The sequence below is a fragment of the Lates calcarifer genome, linkage group LG3 (assembly GCF_001640805.2).
Source record: "Lates calcarifer isolate ASB-BC8 linkage group LG3, TLL_Latcal_v3, whole genome shotgun sequence".
Taxonomy (NCBI): domain Eukaryota; kingdom Metazoa; phylum Chordata; class Actinopteri; family Centropomidae; genus Lates; species Lates calcarifer.
In genome coordinates, this window is record NC_066835.1 from 10,333,232 (window position 1) to 10,342,702 (window position 9,471).

A 9,471-nucleotide genomic window follows, 5' to 3' on the forward strand; every position below is an offset into this window, starting at 1 on the left:
CCACTTCTTCCAGTTCCTGTCTTTATTAATCAACCACATGCAGCTAAAAGATCAGACCAATTTTCTGGACATGGAGGTGAAAGGGTAGTCTCGACAACGAGTCAACAACATATTTCAGTTTCCACTACCTTCACTAAAAATTGAGCCATTTGTGCTAAGTCCCCACTCTTGTGTGGACAGACTGTCCCTTAAACAGATGAGTACCAGATGGTGACAGATTAGGACTTTAATCATCCCTGAGGCAATTTCATTTTCACAGAAAAACACTTTAAAACATAGTTAACCAAAAAACCGCTAATTAAAGCCTTTGTTATCATCTGCCCAGTTTCACATGTTTGCATACAATATTCACAGAAAACCATACAAAATACAAAATGTTCTTCACAAATATGCATTTTTATGATCATGTTTTGTGCCAATCCACACCTTTGACCTGGTTCAAGAAGCACACATTCAGGTTACATGTATTATCCTAAACCAAAGCTAGGCTGTAAAGCTTCAGTGTTAAAGATCCCCTCTAGACTCTGTAAAACTCACAGAATAAACCACAGAATATTGAATACAACAGAAATACTTGCATCAAAACACCTAAATGAAACAAAACCTGGTAGATGTCTCAAGTAAAATTTCATTAAGAACCTTTCACCTTAATCCATACATGAACCCCGACCTAATCACTAAGAGGCCCTCTTATTTGTCAGCTTAATGATACATTTTTCCACCCCACACAATCAGTATACAAAAGGTGCTCCTGGCCATATTCTGGATTTCCTGAACCCCTTTTCTCATTGTACTTTAAAAAGACACAAGAAAAATTCCACTAAACAAAAGAACAATTTGAAATTACAGTGAACAGTACAAAAAGTTTAGATATCAAAAGTTGAAAAAGATGTAATAATACTGCCATTTTTACACAGCTAACAGCTAAATCTCAAAATGTCAGCATTCCTTCATTCAGTCACTGTCTAACTGAGCAGGAGCAGCACATGCTGAAATCATTGGCCGGTCACTATAAGTGTTCTTCATCACACACGCCATTTCCACAAATCCCCTGAAAAAAGTCCCCTGGTGTAGACAAACAATCTTGAATCTCTGACAACAAAAAACAAATATATTTAGGCTTCAAGCTCAAATATCATCCTAAATCTTTATTAAAGAATTTAAAAAATGCTATTTTAAATGGTAAAGTTAGTTTTGGTCCATAAAATGTAACAGCAAGTAGCTCTACACAGTACACAGTACACAGTACACAGTAGTAAATTCAGCTGAACGGCAGACTTAAATTATTCTCAGGTCAATCAATGCAAAAGCTGTCATCATCCTAAAATATTTATGTGGAAAAAAAAATCTGTCAAACTCTATTGTGATTTATGACCTAGAATGAGTAAGGATGTGCTTTTGTTTTCAAGCTGCATTATTTTATCTCAATATGCCTACGTGGTGTGCGTGTGGTGTGTGTGTGTGTGTGTGTGTGTGTGTGTGTGGTGTGTGTGTGTGTGTGTGTGTGTCCTTGGTTTTGGTGCCTGCGTTTTCCCATTACATGCCTGGCTGTGTCACAGGATATTTATTTCCCCACACACAGGTCGTAGCAGTCCCTTACTCCTCGGTGTGTGACACCATTTCCTGCTTGACGGCTCTATCTACCACCCAGCCCAGGAACCACCACTGAGCTCAGTCTACAGGGGAAGATTGTTCACTCACTAATGGATACTGATGCTCCTGTGCTCATTAGAAATGTAAGTCAGCGCCTAACAGCATCTGTCTCACACTCTCTTGGGCAAAAAAGAAAACACTCTCTCTTGCCTAGCATCCCCTTTTCTTTTCTTTTTTTTTATTCAGTCACCCCGTGTCTTGTTCGCACACAGCATGCAGATATTAGAACAGTCACATTTAAATGGCTCCATTCCTGGGAGGGGAAGCTGTGGTGTGTTGTGGGCCAAGAAGAGCCAGTCTGTAGGGGGAGTTACTCACTGGAGCTGACGGCCCTGATGAAACACTATTAGCCACTGGTTAGCAAGGACGGAAGAGAAGAAACAATGAAAGGGAGAGCAGGATTTTGTCTATAGAGAGGACAAAAAATTATTGAGCAGGGACAAAATAACAGAAACCACTGAATGAATATGAATACGTCATATTAAGAAGTATGTAATACATACATATTTTTACCATTATCTTCTATCCTCAACTATTTGAAACTTAAACATTTAAATCAAGGCACAAAGATTCATCATGATTATTCTCAGACTGTATCATTGTTGTACATGTACATTTCTTTTTTTTTCCAGTGTCCTAGTGTCAGATTTTTAAAAAAAATGAATATGAACTAAATGTGGTTGTGTTGGAATTTAAGGCATGTACAATAGTAAAAGAATTATGTGACAAGAGGAAATGATAATGCCAAAGACAGAGTGAGACGAAAAAGACACAGTAACTGGATACTTGCCTGAGAAAAGCAAACACAGAGTTCAACACCTCTTGTAATATCAGCCAAACTGATAAGGTGTTTCTGTTATTTTGTCCACTCCCTGTAAACCTTGCTTTTATCTATATATTGATTCATATTTGTCTGACACATGCTTAAACCTGTATTTATCCTCTGACACCTGCTAATACATCTCTTCAGGGATATTTGGCAATTTAAATCCATGTCCGTTATTTCTATATTACACTGTGTGTGTTGACAGTAAGTGAATCTTCTGTTAAAGAAAACAGTCAAGTAAAACTTAAGTGCAACAGAAACTAGCTATTTTTATGTACTTACAATATCTTCATAGACAGATAGAGAGGGAGAGTGGAATGACTACAGGACTTCCTGTAGCGTCTTGTCACAGCAGGGCTAAAGAAGTCTCTTACTGAAAGTGCTCCGCTGTGGTGGAAGGAATGCAAGATGATGTTTCAACATTTTGTGCAGCATCCTCCTCTCCACAACCAGCACAGAGTCAGCCCTCCTCATCAGTTTGTTCAATTTGTAGGTGTCACTGGCTTTGATGCTGCTGCCCCTGCAATATTGCACTGGCGACTGGCAAAGATCTGCTACATCTTGCAGCACACATTAAAGAACCTAAGCTTCCTCAAGAAGTAGAGTCTGCTCTGTCCCCACCTGCAGCCAGCCTCTGTGCTGCATTTCCAGTCTACTCTAAAGTGTCTGTATCCCTCTACCACCTCCACCTCCTCTCCAGGAATGAAAATGGTATTTAACATAGTTCTGATTCCCTGAGGTTCTCCTTTCCAGGTGTGTATGTGTGTTTGTGTGTTTCCATGCAAACTTGCCTGTGAAAGACGGCAGAGAAAAGGACTTGGCTGGCCTCATTACAACTTGCCGGAGACTTCAAGCTGAGTGTGTGACAGCAGCCTGAGGGCTGCAGCCAGCGGGGTGCAGCTCGTCTCTGCATCCAGCAGGACACACTAATCAAATCAGATTAAAGCTAGAACTGATTATATGGGCACAAATTTCTCCACAGCAGGCTTTCAGACAAGTTGGCACGGCATCCCGACTCATCCCCCTTCTGCCCTCGTTAGTGTCCATTTGATAGCGTTTGTAGAGTCAGTTCAGCCAAACTCACAAACAAAAAGCACTTTCTATCAAGGCAATAGTTCCAATTAAAACTACTGACAGCGAGGTCTGTGGACCACCCAGGAAATTGTCTCTAGAGAGATGTAGTGCTGTTGGGTTTTTCAAGTCTAATTTTTCATTGCTCCAAAAGCGAGCATCATATTAAATTCCATTCACCTCCATACTGGGGGAGCAGTATTTGTGTCAGCTGTCGATATCTCAACATCTCAGCAAATGAAACTAAATTTCCCTTTCAGAAAATATGTCTTTTGCGATATAGGTGAACTAATCCTTTAACCTTTGTCAAAGCTGGAATAGATCTTGTGTGGGTTGTTGCTGCTGTCTTGCTTCTATATCTGTAGTAGCATCAGACTTTAACCCATGAAGCTCAGGACCCTTTGGAAGATTTTATATGGCATCATCAAAGTGTCTTCAACGCAGGAAAGGATTAAGGATGAAACTAGCACAAACAAAGAAACTATACTTGCCATTTTTCATCTTTTATTATCGAATGTGCTGCCATAGTCCAGCCATTCCCTTAGGGTGTTATTGACAAAATGGCATCTTACTGAAGTAAATCACAAATCTAATGGTGCCAAAATAGCAGCTTAGGGGGCAGAGAGAGAGAAAAAATGTGCGAGGGCTATTCTAAGTTTTCCTGCTCATCATTTATATCGACTTGTTTTCTCAGCTCGTTCTCTGAGAGTCCCTCATCACTGGAGACATTTGACCAATGTGGACGAATCAGAGGCCTACACTAGTGGTATTGATGACTGGAGGGACAGATCCATATACTTTGTAAATTATTATTCACCTGACCTGAGGGCAGCGATCTTCCAGTCAGTGTAGAGCAGAGAGCCTGTTGCTGGGTGCAGCAAATTCTAAGTCAGTGTGACTGGACACCTGCAGTTGCTGAGTCTGAATAGAGGGTTATTAATAAGTAATGATACTTAAAATCCCTGTAGGCCACTGATATGTAAATATTTAACATATTTTTTGATGTGAATGAAATACAGAATATTTAAAGCAGCTCTTAAAATATTAAGTAGGTGATTGGTTTCATTTTCTTTGTATCCACCATGCAAATGTGAATAGTACTTTAAGTAGTTTTGATGTACTGTAGAAATTATTAAAATCATTTATGCTGTATATTTTAATGGTAATTAGGTGAGTAAATTCTTAATACTAATATTCCAGCCGTTCTGTGAAGACTTGGGCACAGCAGTGCTTTGGGCTAAATGCTAACATCAGCATGCTAATATGCTCACAGTGGCAATGCTAACATGCTGATGTTAAGCGGATATAATGTTTACCATGTTCGCAATCTTTCACAGCTTGCTAACATTTCCTGAACCAAAGTATTGTGCAAAAGTGAAATTTTGACCATGTGATAACACCAGAGCAAAAATGAAGGTATCACCAGCTATGGCAATTCATCTTGAGGGGGACATGAATCTCAATATTTCATACTAATCTGTCCAATAGTTGCTGAGTAGTGATTTTTCTTACTTATAAATGTCAACCTCATTGTGTTTTCAAGGAAAAATCAGTCCAATAGTTTAATTTTTTCACTAAAAACATAAAATGTCAACGAAAAGTGAGATGAAAAGTTGCAAGAGGAACACCAAATTCAGGAGGAATCATCCTCTAAAGACCAAAAATATCTGTGCAAAATTCCATAGTAATCCATAAAAGTTATTTTAGTGTGATGTGAATAAAGCAGTTGACCAGCTGACTGACTGAGCTGATTCTGTCACACTTGTAAAAATCATAAACTGCACCCTCACAGTAAACCTGCAGTCGGTAGGTAAATTTCCACTCTGAATTAGCAGTGACAGCACCTGGCGCTCCTCCAGCTGGAGCACTGGAGGCCCTGGGCCAGGATTAGCAGGGCGAAATGATTGTATTAACCCAGACAAAGATCATCCTAGCAGAGTGGGAAACTGTGACTTAGATAAACAGATACAACTCTGAAATTGATTTTAATGTCCATCCCTAACAGTTGCCTGATCTCAGCTATCTCAGTGATGAATCTGAAAGTCTTATCTTCACTGGTGGTGGTTGTGTGGTGATTGATCGAAGAGCTGTTCTCAGTCTGCTGCAATCAGTCAGTGTTTACAAGCATTATACAGGTGTACCAGTACTAATGCATCTCTAATGGGCTGCAAGAGGAGTAGGCTGTCAAGATGCATTCACTACGTATGACTGGAAGACTGTTGTAGATTAAAGGAAGTCAAATTTATTTATATCAACAAATGCACTACACTACACCAAAGACCTTCAGCAGATTCAATAATATTTATGAATATAAGTAAGTCTCTCCTCGACAAAGTTTTAATAAAATGTCAAAAAAAATACATATCAAATACTGAGTGAACAGAGGAAATTTGTCATCCAGAACTCATGTTTGTCTTCTAATTAGAATAAAGAATAATAGTGTCTGTAATTTCTGAAATACTTTTTTTGCACCTTTTTTCATATTCCCGCGCACCAGGAAACATGTCTGTCACGTAACAAAACCTAACAGAGCAAAAACGGTCCCACAGTCACCTGTCATCTCTGCCTCTCACTCGTTTCTTTAACATATACATTTTATTTAAACCCCACCACGACATTTTCTCTTTTTGATGTTCTCTTTATATCACTAAACCATCCTCATCTCCCTTCTGTTTCCACTTTAACACACATATACACACACACACATACACGTCAAAATCTTTTGTTCTATTTTGGTGAAAAGCACTCTCAGCAAGTGAACATGTCATATGCAAGTCTTTTGTTCTCCTCTGTGTCGCTCAGGATCTAATTCTGGGGAAGGTTGACACCTCTTGATGTTGTAAAATGGACGGGTACTTTGTTGTAAGCCGGAGCTCGTGAATCATTTGGGATGGCTTTGAAGAGTTAGAGCACCACTGAAGAGGGGGAGGTGATGAAGAGGAGACTTTTTTTTAATGTGACAACAAATGAGTTGAACTTTTGCCTCAGGTGTCTCTTTCTGGACCGTGAGGTTTGCTCCTCTAATTGCTCCTGAGTTTTCAAAAGTCACCATATGCTCGACAGCGTCAGGCTTTGATAAAGAAGACATGTGGGGGAAATGAAAGATGGATGGTGATGTGCTGAAGACCACAGGGAGTGTCTGTCTGACGCACCAATAAATCTTTTGGATTTCCTTCCTGCCAGCCCCAGCCAAGGCTGCAACAAATTAAGCAAATGCCTTGTGGGTGGAGGGGAGTGTCCTCCGAGCCAGGTGATCTGATGGGTTCAAGATGGATTGAACACTCTCCCACTTCCCAAACTGACCCTGGTGTCTCACGTCCCTGGGGACAGCAAACAGAGTTTCCATTCACAGATCAATAAGGTATCACAAAATCAATATTATTGTGTCTAGATCCATGCAGGTTTTTTTCTCCTGTCTGCACATGGACACCAGACAGTCCCACGAGACAGGAATACCTCTCCTCATGTCATTTTTTCTTTCTCTTTCTCTCTGTGTATTTAATATTTCCTTGACTAACATCATTTCCTTTTCTTTCTCTGCACAGGTGTGTGAGAGAAAGTGAGAAAGAGAGATCGATGAAGGAGCAGAGAGAAAAGTCTCCCACTGGGCCATTTTTTTTTTTCAAGCTGCATTGTGTGGGATTGACACAAGACTAAGGCGAGCCAAATCCAGCCCTGTGCGTCTATATTTACCACTGCAGAACCTGCCAGTGCCGGTGTGTGTAGGATGACAGCTGGCATAGCGCTTCAATAGGAAAATATTGTCAAGACGGCGCATTGCCACAGCCAAGGAACAGGATGAAGACTACTGGTGCAATCTCAGGTAAGACTCGCAGCTGTTTTAGATGCCCTTGGACCCTTCAGTCAAGAGTTATTGAGATACAGAAGCAGCAGAAAGTTTCTGCACTAAAAGTTTAAAACCAGTAAGGAAAGGACGACAACAGCTAAACAGAATAACTGAGGCAGCAGAAGAGCTTTAAAATCTCTTTAAAGTTGTTGTTTTTTTTCTGTCCGTCACCTTGCCAGTAAATTGCTCCAGTTAATTCCTGCTGAGGGCACATCACAGGAAATCTTTGAAGTTGCTTTATCTTTCCTTTTCTAAAATATGGGTTAGCTTGGTTCTTGTTCTTAATTTAAGTCCTTGCCTCAGCTGTTTCTGAGGTGTTGTCACATCTTTACTATTGCAGTTGAGTCATGCTTTACATACAGTGCATGGTTTGCAAGAGTCTTAGAATAATTTTCAGACATACAGTATTTCACGACCAGATTAAGTCTGGCTTTAACTGTGATTATTAAATACTGCATGTTGTTATGTATGATGTCATCTGTACCTGAAAGAAAAAAACAGAAAGGGAAGGGAATGGTAAAAGTAAAACAAATATGAAACAAAAGATACATTTTACATTAAAAAAAACAAAATCAATTTATCAGGTTCACTGCAGAATATTCATTGTAAATCTCTGGAGTTTAAGATAATCAGGGTGTAGCATTATATGAAATAAAGCAAAACCATATCCCCGGACAGCAATTATTTAATAAGGAAGTTGATTAAAATTGATTTAAATTCTTATGTATGTCATCATTGAGATTTATTCAGAACTAGCTGTAACTACATGGGAGTGTCACTAGAGTGAAGCTTTTTACTGATGTTCACTGAAGACCACAGCACAGTTTATGTGAAATACTGAAAGATATTAACATGGCATTTGGAAACCTTAAGATGATTGTAAGGTTAACGAGATCAACTTTAGAGCCTCAGACAGATGGCTGCTTTGTAACATTATAGTTTTTTCTTTGCTGTGTTGGAGTAACCGAACAACAATATGCAGCAGCAGCGTTTTGGCAGGGTGCAACTTTGTACGCTCATTTGTATAGCTATGTTTTCTCCTTTTTATAGTTGATTTGTTTACATTGTTTGTCTTGTGTCTTGTCATTTTGTTAGGGAACTACAGTGTAGAGGAATACTTGTCGGACGCAACCGTCACTAATGCTAACATAGTTCCTCAGGGATTGAAGCTGTTATTATTCTAATCTTGATCATGAAACCTGTGTCAACACATTAACTATGGTTATGAGGACTAAGGTAGTCGGTTATAGTTGCTGATTTTTGTTGAAATATGCTGAATTGTTATTTTATGAGATGTTGTTGATCAGCAAAGAGAGCGTGATTATAGTGGTTAGTGAGCCTATAGATTATAGATTACTAATAATTAATTATATGATCTTATGTTGAGTTTATTTGAATCCTGATAGTTAATGTTTCTGTTCCTTTATTCTTTCAGATTAAAACCAGCCTTTCTGTCTTAAAATCTGTTCGTCCAGATTCATGAGTGCAACACAACCTTATTGTTACATGTGTGTAATTATGATTTGTTTGCTCTCTGCCATAGTGCTTTAGACAATGTTGGGTCTGTAGACCGGGCTCCTACAGATCCACAGACCTCAGTTATCAGAGAAGTAGGCCCATATCGGAGGCGTCACGTCTATGAGAGGAGAGGATGAAGTCCAGAGATGATCAACAAAGACACACAGATGGAGCAGAGGCCTTGCTGGATCTCCATGAGTCCAGAGGAGGACATCACTGAGATGTTACACAGCCAACAAGGTAAATGAATTGTATTGATAAGTGCAGCTACTATGTATCTTCAGACTATAGTTGGATGAGGCAAACCGGACAATTGGGAGAATTGGGCTTACACAGTAAGTTATGTAGTATTAGTGGTGATGGATGAAGTATTCAGCTCACTAAAAGTACCAATACAGCAATGTAAAAATAAACTACTTTCAGTAAAAGTCACCAGATAAATCTGAGGGGTCATGAGATAAATAATGGGAAAGGAAACAAGAAAAACAAGGTTCACAAATCTGTTTTCAGTAAATATTCAGTGCATCAAGTTTTTTACAGGGATACTGAGTAAACT